This window comes from Nerophis lumbriciformis, linkage group LG15 (assembly GCF_033978685.3).
Source record: "Nerophis lumbriciformis linkage group LG15, RoL_Nlum_v2.1, whole genome shotgun sequence".
NCBI lineage: Eukaryota > Metazoa > Chordata > Actinopteri > Syngnathiformes > Syngnathidae > Nerophis > Nerophis lumbriciformis.
In genome coordinates this window covers 39,446,782-39,465,360 of record NC_084562.2, presented here as the reverse complement: position 1 = coordinate 39,465,360, position 18,579 = coordinate 39,446,782, and positions in this window count along the sequence as shown.

Sequence of the window (18,579 nt, the reverse complement as noted above, 5' to 3'; positions counted from 1 at the left end):
TTGTTTGTGTTGGCTTCACTATGTGACGTCACAGGAAAATGGATGGGTGTTTATAACGATGGTTAAAATTAGGCACTTTGAAGCTTTTTTTAGGGATATTGCGTGATGGGTAAAATTTTGAAAAAAACTTTGAAAAATATAATAAGCCACTGGGAACTGATTTTTAATGGTTTTAACCATTCTGAAATTGTGATAATGTTCCCCTTTAACAATTATCAATGAGCTGATAATGATAACTGTGCTGATTTTGTACACTTCTAAGTTCTCAATATTTTATGACTTGGAATGTAGTTGCAATCCCAAGAAGAATGCAGTAGTGTATGGACTACTTTGCGTTGCCTGGTTAGGCAGTAGTCTTTGCCATTAAGCTGAATTTAGTCTTTTGTCGCGGCCTAAAAGTGTTTATACTATAAGTATTATACTTGTTACACACCAGCTGTTTGATTGTAATGTGCATTTTAGCTGTAGTTTCCATTACCAAATTTGGAGGTGTTGAAATTGCCATTTAAAATAGTTCATGCTAATCAGTAGCATGCCTATGGCAAGTCCAATGTAAATTAGCATTGAGCTAGCACATTTTTAAAATCGGAGCCTGGCTTTACTATATGAGTGTTTGCTTTGTTGGCATGGAAAATTGCAACATTACCTAGAGACAGTCGGACTGAATGTTTGTTTGCCCGCCAAGTGTTTGAGCCGGCAGAGTCTGCAAAGGCACGTGCAACAAAGTTATCAAAATATGGCACTGTTTGTTTTTACGTGAATGGACACCCGGTAGTGCAGATGGAATATACTAAAAAAGCACAGAATTATGTACCCATCCATCGCTGTATGTTCGCGAGTAGAAACCCTGACTTACAACTTTTCTTGAACACATCAACATTGAGGTTTTTCTATTATTGAGACGTGCTTGAAATCTTTCTGACGTTGAACTGTAAACAGCCATGGTTACATGTTTAAGTGTCCCTGGGTAAGAAAAGCGTGATACTGCCGCTAAGAAAAGATTCCAGAACCACTGGCACATCACCCAGCTCCAACCACTTCTGAGAGGAAATGCTGTGCAAATAGGTTGCAGGCTGCAATCTAGAGGGTAGTGTATTCTGAATAAATTACACAAATGTTCAGTAATTTGTTGTCTCCCTCCCTACAACCCTGTAGTTGTCGGGGTCCACATGTTACAAGGCTCATTCCAGTTTTTCCAGGCCCTATCATTGGATTTTTTTTTTGTGAATAAATAATTAATAGGGGCAAAATTATTGGCATGGGTCCAAACTCGAGTGTAGGGAAGTAAAATATGACTAAGAAGCAGGACATGCTTGCAAATGTATTCTGAGGGGGTTGCTGTAAAGCCACGAAAAGTGCTTTTTTCCACCGTATGTTGAGATTGTTTAATGAGATGTTCTTAGCTAGATATGATCTTATTCTCAACTGTAACTGCCGCAGAGGCCAAGAAAAACGATTCACAGCCCGCTGCATAACTGTGACCCCAAGATGCGTAGAGACGACGACGTGGAGGTTGTCGTTTGACAAACGACAACCCAGCCCTGTCTGCAGGGCAGGCTTGCATATGAAGAAGTCTAATTGGCAACACGGAACAGGTGTGCCCGTTATGCCAATCAGGGACAGGTGAGGTGGTGGCGCCAACAGGAAGTGGAACCCCAAACATTGCTCCTCAAACCCCTTATTCTGTCTCAGAAAATGTTTCATAACTTATAATAATTAAAACAGTTCAGTAATTTGACAATGATCTGAGTATGTTATTTTATTGCCAACTGGAGTCTACTTTTGAGTCTTTGTGGCATAAAACAAGTAAAACATCAATACAGTATTTGTTTCCCTTTTTTTTTATTTTTTTTTATTTTTTTATTTTTTTTAGAAATTCAGTGTGGTTTTTTTAGGTTAATTTTACCCATAATTCCAGATCCTTATATAAGCCAAGAACACACATTTTTTTCTATTATTTGTGGAGTAAAAAAGGATTAGATGGCTAGAAATTTAGATGGATTAATCTAGTCTGCCTATAAAGTATTTTTTTAAAAACATCCAAAAAACACCAACAATGCTCCATCTACATCAGGGGTGTCAAACTCATTTTAGCTCACGGGCCACCACATAGAGGAAAGTCTATTCCCAAGTGGGTGGGACTGGTAAAATCATGTCATGATAACTTAAAAATAAAGACAACTTCAGATTGTTTTCTTTGTTTAGAAATAGAACAAGCACAATCTGATAACATACAAATCATAATGTTGTTGTTTTTTTTACACTTACGTGTTGCTGTTTATAGTAGTCTATCTTTATTTGGCGTTATTCATAATTCTTGAATAAATGATGTGATTATGTTCATCAGTCAAATAGGTGTGAGTCTGGGAGAGTTTTAAAATGCTCTCATTGGTGTAAAATGTTAATCTATCAGAAGATGTAATAAATAGTAATATCAAAATGAAATTACAGCATGTTAATCGCAAAGGTAATGCAGCTACTGCAGCTCTTGACCAACTGAGCTGCTGCGTCGCCTCTGAGTTGGTAAACGTTTGTGCCAGTTGATAAATCATGTCTCACACCTGTGTATTATAAAGTTGTCCCGATACCAATATTTTGGTACCGGTACCAAAATGTATTTCTATACTTTTCGGTACTTTTCGATACTTTTCTAAATAAAGGGGACCACAAAAAATTGCATTATTGGCTTTATTTTAACCAAAAAATCTTAGGGTATCATAAACATATGTTTCTTTTTGCAAGTTTGTCCTGAAATAAAATAGTGAACATACAAGACAACTTGTCTTTTAGTAGTAAGTAAACAAACAAAGGTCCCTAATTACTCTGCTGACGTATTCAGTAACATATTGTGTCATTTATCATTCTATTAGTTTGTCAACATTATTAGGACAAGTGGTAGAAAATGAATTATTAATCTACTTGTTAATTTACTGTTAATATGTGCTTACTTTCTCTTTTGTGAACAAGGGGATGGGTCAAATGCAGAGGACACATTTCACCACACCTAATGTGTGTGTGACAATCATTGGTACTTTTAACTTTAACTTCTGTTAAAATGTAATAATCCCTTATTCTTCTGTTGTTTGGATGCTTTACATTAGTTTTGATTGATACGACAATTTTAGGTATCAATCTGATACCAAGTCGTTATAGGATCATACATTCATCATATTCAAAGTCTTCATGTGTCCAGGGACATATTTCTTGAGTTTATAAACATAATATACATTTTTGAAAAACGAAAAAAGATTTGGTGGTGCTAAAAAATATTGATGTAATCATAGTAGTATCGACTGGATACGGTCCTGTACTTGGTATCATTACAGTGGATGTCAGGTGTAGATCCACCAATGGCATTTGGTTACATTCAGGAACGGTGTCATTAACGGTGACGCCGGTGAGCTATGGTGTGTAGTGAAGCATGTTTAGCTATTCCTCGTCCTGCAGGCATGATACTTGTAAAAAACTTACTTGATTTGTCGCCATGGAGACAAGGATTAGTGATTTAGAAGTAGCTAAAACATACTTGCCAACCCTCCCGGAATTTCCGGGAGACTCCCGAAATTCAGCGCCTCCACCCGAAAACCTCCCGGGACAAATTATGTCCCGAAAATCTCTTGAAATTCAGGCGGACTCAGGTCCATGCGGAATATACTCCTCCCCTCTTAACCACGCCCCCGCCTCAACCACGCCCCCCGCACCCACCCCCCACCTCCCGAAATTGGAGGTCTCAAGGTTGGCAAGTATGGCTCACGGACACTGAGATAGTACAGTAGACTCTACTTAACAGTGTTGCTGTGTGTAAGGTTGGACTGGCTATGGATCGATAGGAAGCCATTTTTATTGTTTATAACTCTCTAGCGCCAGTTCGGGGACAAACCACTGCAGATAAGCCAGCTTGAGAACAAAGAATATGATAAATGATAAATGGGTTGTACTTGTATAGCGCTTTTCTACCTTCAAGGTACTCAAAGCGCTTTGACACTACTTCCACATTTACCCATTCACACACACATTCACACACTGATGGAGGGAGCTGCCATGCAAGGCGCTAACCAGCACCCATCAGGAGCAAGGGTGAAGTGTCTTGCTCAGGACACAACGGACATGACGAGTTTGGTACTAGGTGGGGATTGAACCAGGGACCCTCGGGTCGCGCACGGCCACTCTTCCACTGCGCCACGCCGTCGGCAGCGTCTTCTCCCCGTCATCTTTGTTGTAGCGTTGTAGCGTGCAAGGACGGGAGTGGAAGAAGTGTCAAAAGATGGAGCTAACAGTTTTAATGACATTCAGACTTTACTTAAATCAATAACAGAACAGCATCTCGTCATCCGGAAACAACAACACCGGAAATGTGTCCGGTAAAAAAACATCCGACCGGAACTCTAATAACTAAAGTTCCCTAGGTGAATAATATAAACTCACTACACCGGTATGTTTTAGCGCTTTCACGGAGAGTTTACTGACAGATATAAGTAAGAACTTTACACTACTTTATATTAGAAATGGCAACAGCGGAGGATGAATAACAAGAAGATAGAGAAAAAGAAAGAGCTTATCGACTACAGTATCGGCGCGGACGAGCGCAATTTTTCAGGATTCATGCAGATCCAAAATGCAGATCAGTAGGAACCAGAAGGTAAGAAAAGTTGCTTTTGCATAATATTGGAAAACAAAACGCCAGATCATATGTCTTACCTTATACACACACCATAAGAATACTTGTATGTTTAATGCGCCGACAATCCTTCAAGCGGTGCGGCTTCATAGCTTACCAAAGTTGTACGAAAACATTTTGATAGATTTTTGAGCGCCGTGTATGATGTTCTATATTTTCAATGGAACATTTAAAATGTTGGTGTTGTTTACTTGAGACATATTGCCATCATAGTGCAGTCCACGCTTAAATCTTATGTTTGATTGCCATCTACTGGTCACGCTTATCATTACACCATGTACCAAATAAAATAGCTTCAAGGTGGGTAAGCTCAACCAAACTTATTCCTTACATTAAGCGCACCGGATTATAAGGTGCACTGTCGAGTTTTGAAGGGAAAAAAAAGATTTTGAGTGCACCTTATAGTCCAAAAAATACGGTAATAAAAATATTATCACACTTTTGTTTTGACTTGTAGCAATTATAAAAATATTATAATCGAAAAAAAATATTAATGAGGCGCGCAACCTGCGTGCAAATTCCCAAGCCTGTAACAGTAAAACGAATGAGTGAGCGGATTAATGAAAAAAAAGCATGCCCACTAGAAGATTGTGATCTCACCATGTTTGCTATTTTTAAGTTGACACAGCGCTAGTTTACATAATCAATAACACTCAACTCAATAGCATAGGATTTATAATAACAGAATTGGCCTATAAAATGGAACCTGATTTTAAACACGTCACGCAAATTGACATATGCGCTGATGCGTGGGATCGGCATGGCTCGGATGGTAGAGCAGCCATGCCAGCAACTCAAGGGGTTGCAGCTTTGATCCCAGCTTAAGCCATCCTAGTCACGGTCATTGTGTCTTGGGCAAGACGCTTCACCTACCTTGCTCCCTGTGGCACCTACTGGTGTAAGAATGTACAGGACTTGAAAAAAGAGATTCTTTTACAAGGACTTGAAAAAGAGATTCTTAATCTCAATGAGACTTTCCTGGGTAAATTAAGGTAGAAAAAAATAAATACAAAAAAAATGTTGATGAGAAGGAACATTTGTGTGGTAAAATAATGTGTCCAGAACCGCTCATTTTTTCCTGTAATACTCATTAATCCCCGCCCTGAACTTATCAAAATCGAGAAAGTCACTTAAAACAGCGACTAAACTATATAGCTAAAGCTAGCAAAAACAATCTATACACCCAAAACACATCTCGTTTGCTTGTGTTGTTGTGAACGACATCATCGGTGTAAGATCAATGTACAAACAGGACAGCGGTCGCAACTTGAGAGGCTTTCTCTTTTTTTTGTGCAGAGCCTCAAGTCGTCTCTACACGCCGAGCTCAGAACGACAACACACTTCCCCCACTTCAAAATAACAGCGCTGTGCGCAACATCCCGTCTGATTACACTAACAATATAAACGTTTAAAAAAAAGTACCTTACACAAGCATAATGTACTTAAGGCGCTTATTGATACATTTACACAAGTATTATGCTTACTGGGTTAAGTATTGGTCAAAACTGTCCAAAGATGTATTGCACCAATAACATTGTATTAAATTGTATGTATGTATTACACAAAAAGCACATACGCTATAGTGGTAAAATAAGTGTAAAAGGTAAAAAACGGAATTACAAAAAAATGTAAACTGAAAAACTGAATGTTATTCTTTCATATTACTATTGTTTAAATGTATTGTTTTTTCACTTGTTGTTAATTCGTTACTAATTTATATCCAGTTGTAAAGTTGCGTTTTGGTGGTACAGTAAATACTCATGTTTTCAAATGAATGAATAATCCTGTTATTATTGTGATTTCAGTATCAATTAAAAATAATTGTGATTATTATTTTTTGCTTTAACTTAACAGTTACAGTATGTAGATATCCTTGAGTTTATTGTTCTATTCAACGCAAACTACTTTAGATGTGCACAGATGTCTACAAAGCTGACAGTCGTCTGACTGCTGTGCGCGAGCGACATTAGGAATGTGGTCTGTGAAGGTCTGCTAAGCCACTGAAGGAACTTACTGCCAAGAGTTGGAGCTCGATTCCTTATTTCAATGAAAGATTTATGCCCATTGACAACCAATGAGGCTCCTCTCTTTTATTTCCAAACATTGTGCACTCTTTAGTGTGACACTGAGATATTATCAAGATCACCAGCACCAGCATTTGCCTCGTTGTGCTTACTAGAATTTCAGTTGCCTCTCATAAAAGTCCAAAAATGCAAGCAGATAATGTATCATTACATGAAACCATAATGTATCTGGCATGGTTTTAAATAGTTTTTCTAACAGTGATTTTGCCAAGGTCCCGTACATATCTAGGAGAAGCCAGTCCTGCAAACCAAGCTGTGGACTAATACGAAGATCACTTTGATGCACACTGCCTCATCATGCTCAAGACAAACAAGCAGTGGTCAAAACCGAACTTTAGAATCTCAGAAAATGCGTTGTTGGAGTAGAAATCAGATTCCTGAAGACAATGACTGTGATAAAAGACAGCGATCTGCTTTCTCAACCTTTTGGCCCTGGCGATATTTTCATTCGACCCAAGGCATTTAATCTCTGGGCCTCAGTCAGAGGTGGAGATCAGGGGGATATTGTGGGAGGGCTGGAGCAGGCCCTCCTGTGTTTATTTTGCTGGGCTTAAAGGATCCTCGCAGCAAGGTGCTCGCTGTCACCACTGCGACCTATGAACCCAGGTGGCCGGACACCACCAAGACTCCATACAAGAGGGACTCAGCAGCATGTGGGATGTTCAGACGGAGGTCAAAGGGCGAGGGCTGCTGCGGCTGAACTTGTGCACAGATGTCAAGAAATAACCACGATGATTGAATCCTTGGAAGTCAGAACTGAAAAGCGCAGCCAACACAGTGGCATGTCACAGTTTATTCCATAGATGAAATGCTTGCGTCCATTAGCTTCTTCTGGCTGCGCTATAGAGAAAACACAAGCCTTTTAAGATGCAAAACCACCGCATTTCACTTTGTTTGTAATCAAGAACACTATTCGGGCGAGTCTGAAAGATGCTGACGGAGAAACCATAACGTTTCTGAGAAACAAAAAGAGCAGTTTGTGTCCTGTGATGATGCCGTTCCATTGAAGTTTTCTGAAAAATAGATTTTGATACCACACCCAATCACTAAATAATCAGGATTACTTAAGATTTATTTAGATGTTCTTATTTTTATTTCTTATTTAGTGAAAGTTTGAAGTACATTAGAGGGACCAATGATGATTTTCCTATTTTCAGGCCGTGTAACTGTTGTTGCAATGTTGGCTACTCATGTTAAACCAGGGGTCGGCAACCCAAAATGTTGAAAGAGCCATATTGGACCAAAAATACAAAAACAAATCTGTCTGGAGCCGCAAAAAATTTAATCCATATTACATACAGATAGTGTATCATGAGATATACATTTAATTAAGAGGACTTAAAGGAAACTAAATGAGCTCAAATATAGCTACAAATGAGGCATAATGATGCAATATGTACATACAGCTAGCCTAAATAGCATGTTAGCATCGATTAGCTTGCAGTCATGCAGTGACCAAATATGCCTGATTAGCACTCCAACAAGTCAATAACATCAACAAAACTCACCTTTGTGTATTCACACACACGTTTGGTGGACAAAATGAGACAGAAAAAACAGTGGCATAAAACACTTCCTAGAAAGTCGGAGAAAGTTTTACATGTAAACAAACTAAGGTGAGTTCAAGGACCGCCAAAATTAGTAGGGCAAAACGGCGCTCGCCAAATACTCGAATCAGTGAAGCATGTTTAATATAAACAGTGTGCTTTATAACAATTAGGAAGGTTTGTGTCATGTTTCTCCTCCTACAGAAACCATATTAACACAAAAAATATCTTTTTTCCACCTCATCTTTTTCCATTTTTCACACATTTTTGAAAAAGCTCCAGAGAGCCACGCATGCGGCTCTTGAGCCACGGGTTGCCGACCCCCGTGTTAAACCAATCATAAGGTTCATGCATTAGGGCGTGAGCTTGCATGCAATTTTGGTTACCTCTGAATCCTAAATTATATAGCAAAATGTATGCAAAATGTACACCAAAGCATATCCAATACATACAGGGACGTATGGTCAGAGTAGGCAGGCGGTGCCTCACTTGTCATGATAGGAAAGACACGAAAAACGAATACCGTATTTTCTGGACCATTGGGGCGCACCAGATTAAAAGGCGCATTGCCGATGAGCGGGTCTATTCAGGTCTATTTTCAAACAAAAGGTGCATCAGATTATAAGGCGCAATAAAGGGGTCATATTATGATTTTTTTCAAAATTTCTAATACACTTCCTTGTGGTCTACATAACATGTAATGGTGGTTATTTGGTCAAAATGTTGCATAGATTATGTTTTACAGATCATCTTCAAGTCGCTTTCTGACAGTCGCTTCAGGATGCGGCGTTTTGTGGGCGGTCTTATTTACGTGGCTCACCTTTGACAGCGTCTTCTCCCCGTCATCTTTGTTGTAGCGATGTAGCGTGCAAGGACGGGAGTGGAAGAAGCGTCAAAAGATGGAGCTAACTGTTTTAATGACATTCAGACTTTACTTACCGTATTTTCCGCACCATAAGGCGCCCTGGGTTATAAGCCGCGCCTTCAATGAACGGCATATTTCAAAACTTTGTCCACCTATAAGACGCCCCGTGTTATAAGCCGCATCTAACTGCGCTAAAGGAATGTCAAAAAAACAGTCAGATAGGTCAGTCAAACTTTAATAATATATTAAAAACCAGCGTGATGTGGGCGCGCACGGAGTCGTATATCAACATGGACGGAGCTGCGTGAAAAAAGCCACCCGGCCTCTTCGCGTAAACTTACCTTAACCACTCGCTCATCTTTTCTTCATCCATCCCTTCGAGTTAGCTTTTATGATGACGCCGGCTGGAAAGGTCTCTTTTGGCAAGGTCTTCCTTTTGAATATCACCATGGGTGGAAGTTTCTGGCCATTAGCATGGCAAGCTAGAACCACAGTGAAGGATGACTTCTCATTCCCTGTGGTGCGAATATTCACCGTACGTGCTCCCGTTGTATCCACAGTGTGGTTCACAGGAATATCAAAAGTCAGTGGAACCTCGTCCATGTTGATAATGTTCTCTGGCCGGATCTTTTTTTCAGCTATCTTGTTTTTACAATATGCACGGAAAGTAGCCAGCTTTTCTTGAAAGTCTTTAGGCAGTTGCTGTGAAATAGTACCAGTAGTCCGTGTGCGGATGGAGAGATTGCGTCTTTTCATGAACCGGATCCCTGTCGCTTAGTAGGAGCCATTTTGTGGTCTTTACAGATGTAAACACACAAAGGAAATGAAACGTAATATCCGCGCCCTTCTTCTTCTTCTACGCGGGCGGGTGGTTGCTTACAGTAGAAGAAGAAGCGCTTCCTGTTCTATGGGGGCGGGTGCTTACCTTGGCGGTTGCTTGCGTAGAAGAAGAAGCACTTCCTCTTCTACGGGGAAAAAAGATGGCGGCTGTTTACCGTAGTTGCGAGACCAAAACTTTATGAAAATGAATCTTAATATTAATCCATATATAAAGCGCACCGGGTTGTAAGGCGCACTGTCAGCTTTTGAGAAAATTTGTGGTTTTTAGGTGCGCCTTATAGTGCGGAAAATATGGTAAATCAATAACGGAGCAGCATCTTCTCATCCGTGGCTCACTTGTGCAACCACAACGCGAGAAATGTGTCCCGTGAAAAACCGTGCGACCGGAACTCTCTGGTAACTAAAGTTCCGTGGGTGAATTATGTAAACCCACTACACTGGTAGTTTTTTGCGCTTCCATAGAGAGATATAAGTTAGAACTTTACACTACTTTGTGTGCGTGCGCCTGAAAGAGTGGCAGCACATCACAGTAGCTCCTTTGAATTCCTTTCATTTTACTTTGTTTTTGGTATTATTCTCAACTTTTCTTGCTTTTTTTTATCTCTTACCTTTTCCATAAACCACTAATTATGGTTCTTGGGCGCTTTTGTGTGTTTTCGTTACTTTTCTTTTTCTTTTCGGGCCGTTTTGTGTTTGGCTTTGATCAACGGAGCAGCAGGCCTTTTGTCTACACACGCGAGGAGCTGTTTGCGCTCTCCTTACCAGCGCTATGGGGAACGCGGCCGGACCTTCCCGTGGAACTACGGAAAAAGCGCAGGGGACGCCGTGCCGGCATCAAGATGAGAGAGCGCAGAAGGAAATTTAAGCCTGCAATCCCCTCTGTCCTCATGGAGAACGTGTGGTCTATGGCGAACAAAATGGACGAATTGTTCGGGCTTGCCCGAACTCAAAAAGAGTACGCCATGTGCAGCATCATGTGCTTTACGGAGACTTGGCTACACTTGGCGTCTCTACCCGGCTTCACAACCTCACGGGCGGATAGAAACACACACCTGAGCGGTAAGAAAAAAGGCTGCGGGATTGCCATCTTGGTGAACGAGAGGTGGTGTAATCCTGGACATATTATTGTTTTTTTGATTGATTGAGACTTTTATTAGTAGGTTGCACAGTGAAGTACATATTCCGTACAATTGACCACTAAATGGTAACACCCGAATAAGTTTTTCAACTTGTTTAAGTCGGGGTCCACTTAAATTGATTCATGATACAGATATATACTATCATATATGCTATAATCATAATACAGTCATCACACAAGATAATCATCAGGGTGTATACATTGAATGATTTACATTATTTACAATTCGGTGTGTGGAGGGGGGGGGGGGGGGGGGGTTAGGTTTGGTTGTTATCATCAGTCATCAACAATTGAGAACAGAGAAATGGATATTGAAACAGTGTAGGTCTGACTTGGTAGGATATGTACAGCAAGTAGTGGACATAGAGAGAGAGAGAGATCAGAAGGCATAAGAAAAATTATCTGCATTTGATTGTTTACATTTGATTATTAACAACAATCCGGGGAGGGTGTTAGTTTAGGGTTGAAGTTGCCTGAAGGTGTACTTTTATTGCGGTTTTGAAGGAGGATAGAGATGCCCTTTCTTTTATACCAGTTGGGAGCGCATTCCACATTGATGTGGCATAGAAAGAGAATGAGTTAAGACCTTTGTTAGATCGGAATCTGGGTTTAACATGGTTAGTAGAGCTTCCCCTGGTGTTGTGGTTATGGCGGTCATTTAAGTTTAGGAAGTAGTTTAAGGAATTAGTAATTTAAGGAAGTAGTTTGACATGTACTTCGGTATCAGGGAGGTGTAGCGGATTTTATAGACTAGGCTCAGTGCAAGTTGTTTTACTCTGTCCTCCACCCTGAGCCAGCCCACTTTGGAGAAGTGGGTAGGAGTGAGGTGGGATCTGGGGTGGAGGTCTAGAAGTAATCTGACTAGCTAGTTAAGGAATGTATTTGTATGCCGGACATTGAACTTCTGGCTGTTGGAATTCGACCATATTATTTGCCAAGGGAGTTTACTTCTGTAATCTTCATCGGAGTGTATGTCCCTCCTGCTGACGAAGCTGTTGCTTGTGACACCATTCATGCCGCTGTTGCTAAGCAACAGACCAAACATCCCGATGCCCTCATTCTCATTTTGGGTGACGTTAATCATGTTTCTTTGGACTCTATTTTACCCACTTTCCATCAATATGTGCACTGTGCAACACGGGAAAGTAAAACTCTGGACCTACTGTATGCTAATTCAAAAGATGCATACAGAGCCACTGCCCTGCCCCCCCTGGGACGGTCTGATCACAATCTGGCGCTTTTGTACACCTCAACATGTTCCTGCTGTGAGGAGGCAGCCCGTCTCAGCAAAATCAGTGCAAATGAGGAGCCAGGAGGCATGCATTGCCTTACAGGATTGCTTTGGGACTACAGACTGGGAAGTACTCTGTAAGCCTCATGGGACAGATATTGACAGCATCACAGACTACATCAATTTCTGTGAGGACTCCATCATCCCTAGAAAAACTGTCCATTGTTACCCAAATAACAAGCCCTGGATCACCAGCCAGCTAAAGGTGCTACTGAATAAAAAGAAGCTAGCCTTCAGATCTGGTGATCCGGACGAGTTGAGGAGGATTCAGTGGCAGCTTAAAGTTCAGCTGGAAGAAGGGAAAGATGCCTACAGGAGGAAGCTAGAGGCTAAACTCCAACAGAACAACACTCGTGATGTGTGGAAAGGAATGAAAGCCATAACAGGCTTCAACAACAAAGCCAAACTCCTGGATGGGGGTGTAGATAGAGCCAACGAGCTGAATTTGTTTCTCAATAGATTTAGCAATACACCCCTTACTGGCCCTCCCCCCAGTACTCCTGTCCTCACACCTCCCCTGAACTTCAATACACAAACTCCTTCTCTGTTACTTGCCACCGCTGTTTCTTTTACCCCCACATCCACCTCCACTGAGAAAGCCAGCCCGGTGTGTCTGACACCTGGACATGTAAGACGACAGCTGGAGAGAGTCAATCCAGCCAAGTCAGCAGGCCCTGACCGAGTCAACCCCTGGGTCCTGAAGACTTGCGCTGCTCAGCTAACTGAGATCCTGCACTCCATCTTCAACCTGAGTCTGAAGCTAGAACGAATACCAGTGCTATGGAAAACATCCTGCATAGTGCCGGTGCCCAAGAAGCCCATCCCATCGGGCTCGAACGACTTCAGACCTGTTGCCCTGACGTCCCAGGTCATGAAGGTCCTCGAGAGACTTGTGCTGGATCAGCTGATACCCCTGGTGGCTCCTTCCCTGGATCCTCTACAGTTTGCATATCAGCCCCATGTAGGAGTGGATGATGCTGTTATCTACCTGCTGCATCATGCTCACTCTCACCTGGATGGTGGGAAGGGCACTGTGAGGATCATGTTTTTTGATTTCTCCAGTGCCTTTAACACCATTCAGCCAATTCTGATGAGTGACAAGTTGCTCAGGATGGGTGTCAGTTCATCCATTGTCTCCTGGATCACTGATTACTTGTCTGACAGGCCCCAGTTTGTGCGACTGGGGAGCTCCCTGTCGGATACTGTGGTCAGTGGTGTAGGTGCTCCACAGGGGACCATCCTGTCTCCTTTCCTGTTCACCCTGTACACCTCAGACTTCCAGTACAGTTCCAGGTCCTGTTATCTGCAGAAATACTCTGACGACTTCGCTGTGGTCGGGTGTATCAGAGAGGGACAGGAATTGGAGTACAGGACACTGATCGCTGACTTTGTAGAATGGTCTCAGGCGAACCATCTGGTCCTTAATGTGGACAAGACCAAGGAGCTGGTCATCGACTTCAGGAAGAGAGTGACCCCGGTGGAGCCCATCAAGATCCAGGACCGGGAGGTGGCAGTAGTGGTGCAGTATAAGTATCTGGGAGTCCATTTGAACAGCAGACTGGACTGGAAGGACAACTGCAAAGCTGTTTACAAGAAGGGCATGAGCAGACTCTTTTTCCTGAGGAAGCTTAGGTCCTTTAATGTGTGCAGCAAGCTGTTGGAGATATTTTATCAGTCTGTTGTGGCCAGCGCCCTGTACTTTGCAGTGGTTTGTTGGGGGAGCGGCACCAGCAAAAGGGACTCAAACCGGATTGATAAACTGATCCGGAAAGCCGGCCAAACTATTGGCACGCAGTTGGAGGCGTTTGTGTCAGTGAGGGACAGGAGGACACTGGACAAACTGCTGGCCATCATGGACAATCCTGCCCACCCACTCCACCTGACAATTGAGGGACAGCGGAGCTTATACTCCAACAGGCTCCTTCAACTTCCTTCCCGCACTGTGCAATTCAAGAACTCCTTCATTCCGCACTCCATCCAGCTGCATAATCACTCGCCATACAGCAATAGATGACATCTGCCTATTACCTGACACCTGACATGTCAGCTACTTCTTTTTGTTTTTAATGTCTATTTTCTATTTTCTGCTGGATCTACTCTCTATTTTATGCTGCTGCTGTCACATATACTGTAATATTGTACATGGTCATTGGTATATATTGTATATATGTTATAGACATAATATAATATATCTGTATATATAATATACTGTCCACATATTATGTATATATTCGTATATATGTTATATTTTATATCGCTATATTTAGTCTCTTTATACCTGCATTGTCCTTTCCATCCTTACACTTTCCATCATTGTATCTGAGCTACTGGGTTGAACAATTTCCCTTGTGGATCATTAAAGTTTGTCTAAGTCTAGGTCTAAGTCTACTTTATATTAGAAATGGCAGCAGCAGTAGGTGAATGCCCCATTACAAGAAGATAGAGAAAAAGAAGAAGCTTATCGACTACAGCATCGACACGGACTACAGTGGCGGACGTGCGCACATGTTCAGGACTTATGCAGATCTCAAATACACATCAGCAGGTACCAGAAGGTAAGAAAAGTTGGTTTTGCATAATATTGTGAAACATAACGCCAGGTAATATGTCTGCTAATGGGTGCCATTTTGAAGTCCTTATACACACACCATAGTAATACTTGTATCTCTGACTACGGTTGCCGTAATGGGACGACAATCCATCAAGCAGTGCGGCTTCAAAGTCATACTAAAACATTTTGACAGATTTTTGAGTGCCGTGTGTAATGTTCTTTATTTTCAATGGAACATTTTAAGTTTTGGTGTTGTTTACTGCTCTCATATTGCAGTCTACACGTATCTCTTATGTGTCACTACCATGTACTGGTCACACTTATCATTACACCATGTACCAAATAAAATTGCTTCGAGGTCGGTAAGCACAACCAGAATTATTCCGTGCATTAGGCGCACCGGGTTATAAGGTGCACTGTCGATTTTTGAGAACATTAAAGGATTTTAAGTGCGCTTTATAGTCCGAAAAATACAGTAATAAAACCATAAAATAAATATTAATATTTTTACATTAAACTGTGTATAAATGTATTTCCTGTCATATTTAAAATCACTTTTTTAAATTTACTTAAGTAAAAACCAGTAATTTTGCACACACTAATCATGAAGCTTCAGCGTGTGTTATCACTTCACCTTCTATATAAGTCGGAACCCAAAGCAGAGACAAGGATGGACCATGACCAATTAATTTGGTAAATAACAAAGCGCACTACAGGGAGTGGTAAAAAGTGCGACTGAAAGTTACCGGTGACAAGAGGCCACCGGGAAGCTAACAAAGTAACAAAGGAAACAAAGTGCAAATAAAAGGCCAGACTTACTGGTAAAAGTTCAACAAATATCAAGAAGGCAGCAGAGACGAGGAGACATGCACGTCGCAGGGGAAGGCAAGTAGAATCATCTGGGGTCAGGCATGCCTCAGCCCAGAGCTTAAGAAATGGCCTAATTGGAATTGGCCACAGGTGTGTTGCAGTGAATCTGCAAACAAAAGACAGAACGAGCAACACAGTGGCCACATGACGCATGTTTTTGTCATGACCTGTCACAACAGGTCAGACGTTGCATGTTTGTTTTCCTATGTTCTGTTTATTTTCAGTTCTGCACTCTTATTTTATTTTCTACTTCCTGTGTGTGTCATCCTACATTGACTTTATCACGGCTCCAGAGTGCCGACCTCCTCACCCGCCTCTGATTAGTGATCAGGAGACTCATCTGCTTCTGATTACTAATCGGAGGGCTTTAGCAGCCAGCCTGATACCTTAGTCAAAGCTGGATCATTATTTCATGTTTTGTCATGCTGTTTCTGCACAGCCTCCCCTATGCGTTCTGTGCACTTCCCTTATGCACTAGTCCTAAATATTGGTTATTAAAGATTTTTCTTACGTGCATGACGTCTCCTGTCTCCGCATCTTGGGGTCACAGTGACCGCAACTATGCGGCATCGTAACAGAATAATCCAGCCATGACATAACCTTGTGGAAACGACATTCAGTGACGCTGAGATGGCCGAGTATGAGAGGAGAGTTTTTGAAGACAAGTGGGCTGACGATCAATGCTACTCAACGGAGGAACTAGAGACAAAGATGTAGAGGCCAGATGGTGGTCTGGTCCTAAAAGACTCTTTTTAGCCAAGTGCCACCTATCCTGCATGTTGTCGATGAAGGCAAAGGCCGACCTCAGCCAGTATCCAGGCACGCAGAAGGGCGCATTCAGAGAAGCACCAGCGGGCAAAGCGCGCGTCTGCTTGCTCACGTGACGGCGCTGGCTCAATGGACTCTCTCTCTTGCTAAAGCAGTCAGCCAGTCCTTGACAAGTGGGCTCACGCTAACTCAAGCACTATTACCAGCTCCCCGGCTTTTCAGAGCCAATCTTCCGCTATTACCGGCAGTGTTGGGTTAGTTACTGAAAAACAGTAACTAGTTATAGTTACTAGTTACTTCATTTCAAAAGTAACTCAGTTACTAACTCAGTTACTTACACCAAAAAGTAATGCGTTACTGTGAAAAGTAACTATTTAGTTACTTTTTTTTTTTTTTTTTTTTTTTTTTTTTAAAGCTCCAATTAATGCCCTTTTAGCCTTCATTTCAGTACTGTTATTGCACTGGAGAATAATACAATCTGTTGATCAACTTGACATACATTTGTATCACTGAACTCTGCTAAGCAATGTGGTCTACATACAACACACAAAGACAAAGATATGTTACAAAGGCCAATTTGTTTCTGGCCAGAACAAATTGACAAAACTATTTTAAATAGCTACAACATAACATACATAAGTAAAAAACAGCATAGCTGTAAAGCAAGAAAGGCACACACTACATACACAAAGCCTAACCAGGAATTTTTTCCTCAAGAAATTCTGACACAAAATCATGTCTGAAGCCCAGAACACTCTACACATTTCCCCAGTTTTAGTTTAGAGATAAGGAAAGATTGGCCTGGCCCACTAGGGTCCCTTTTTATGTTTGTGAACTTTATAGTCTATACATTTAGAGTGATGTGATAATCAAGCACTCTAGAAGTCTAAAATGAAAGAGTATATAAGAGAATTGACAGCAACGTTCCCTCTAAGGAGCGCGCCTGTGCAATTGCGCACTGCTCAAGCATCCTCTGCGCACGACAAATCTATGCCATGCACAAAATCAAATAAAAAAATAAGCGCATAACAATTTTCGACACGACACGGACACGACAGAGAAAACCATTTTCGTCATCATTGTTCAAATATAATAATACGTCTGTTGAGACGCTTTGAGGACATGAATTCCATCCATCACTTTACTGAGCAAAACTCTTTATTGTCGGCCATAAACGCATCACTGTTATATCAACAGCAGCCGCTCGCTCTTTCTCACTTGCGCCAACACATGCACATATAGCACTTAGCCAGTGATGCGTTTACAACCACACAAAAAGTCGGACAACTCCAACACCACACATAAAGTGTAATTCCAGGTCGTTACTCTATGATTTACCAATCAAATGTGTGCTTATTCTAGTGTCATTTATTAGGAATCTTAATTTATAAATATTAATCATTAAATACTGTTAATATATTAAATACATACTAATAAAAATATATTTTTTACAAACAGGAAATTGCAGGAATGTACACATGATCCCCTGCTTACATTTCATTGTGCAACATGTGAATGTTTTAATGGGAACTAAATGCAATGTCTGAAAGGGGTACAAACTATTTCCAAAGCAGGACCTCCACCCAGACAAACAATACAAGTACACAGTTCATGAAAAACAATATTTTTTGTTATTGTCATTGTAAGTGGGCCTAAACACTTATGTTAGAAATGGAAATGACTGCTGTCATTTGATTATAATAATAAGAGAATGTTGTCTGTCTATCTGTGTTGGCCCTGCGATGGGTGGGGACTTGTCCAGGGTGTACGCAGCCTTCCGCCAGAATGCAGCTGAGATAGGCTCCAGCGACCCCGAAAGGGACAAGCGGTAGAAAATGGATGGATGGATGGAGATGGAACTTGTTATTTAGTGAGGTTTGGGACAGGTGTGCTGCTGGTGTAGCCACAGTGTACACGTCTGATGTTGCTCACATGGGCTCCACTCAA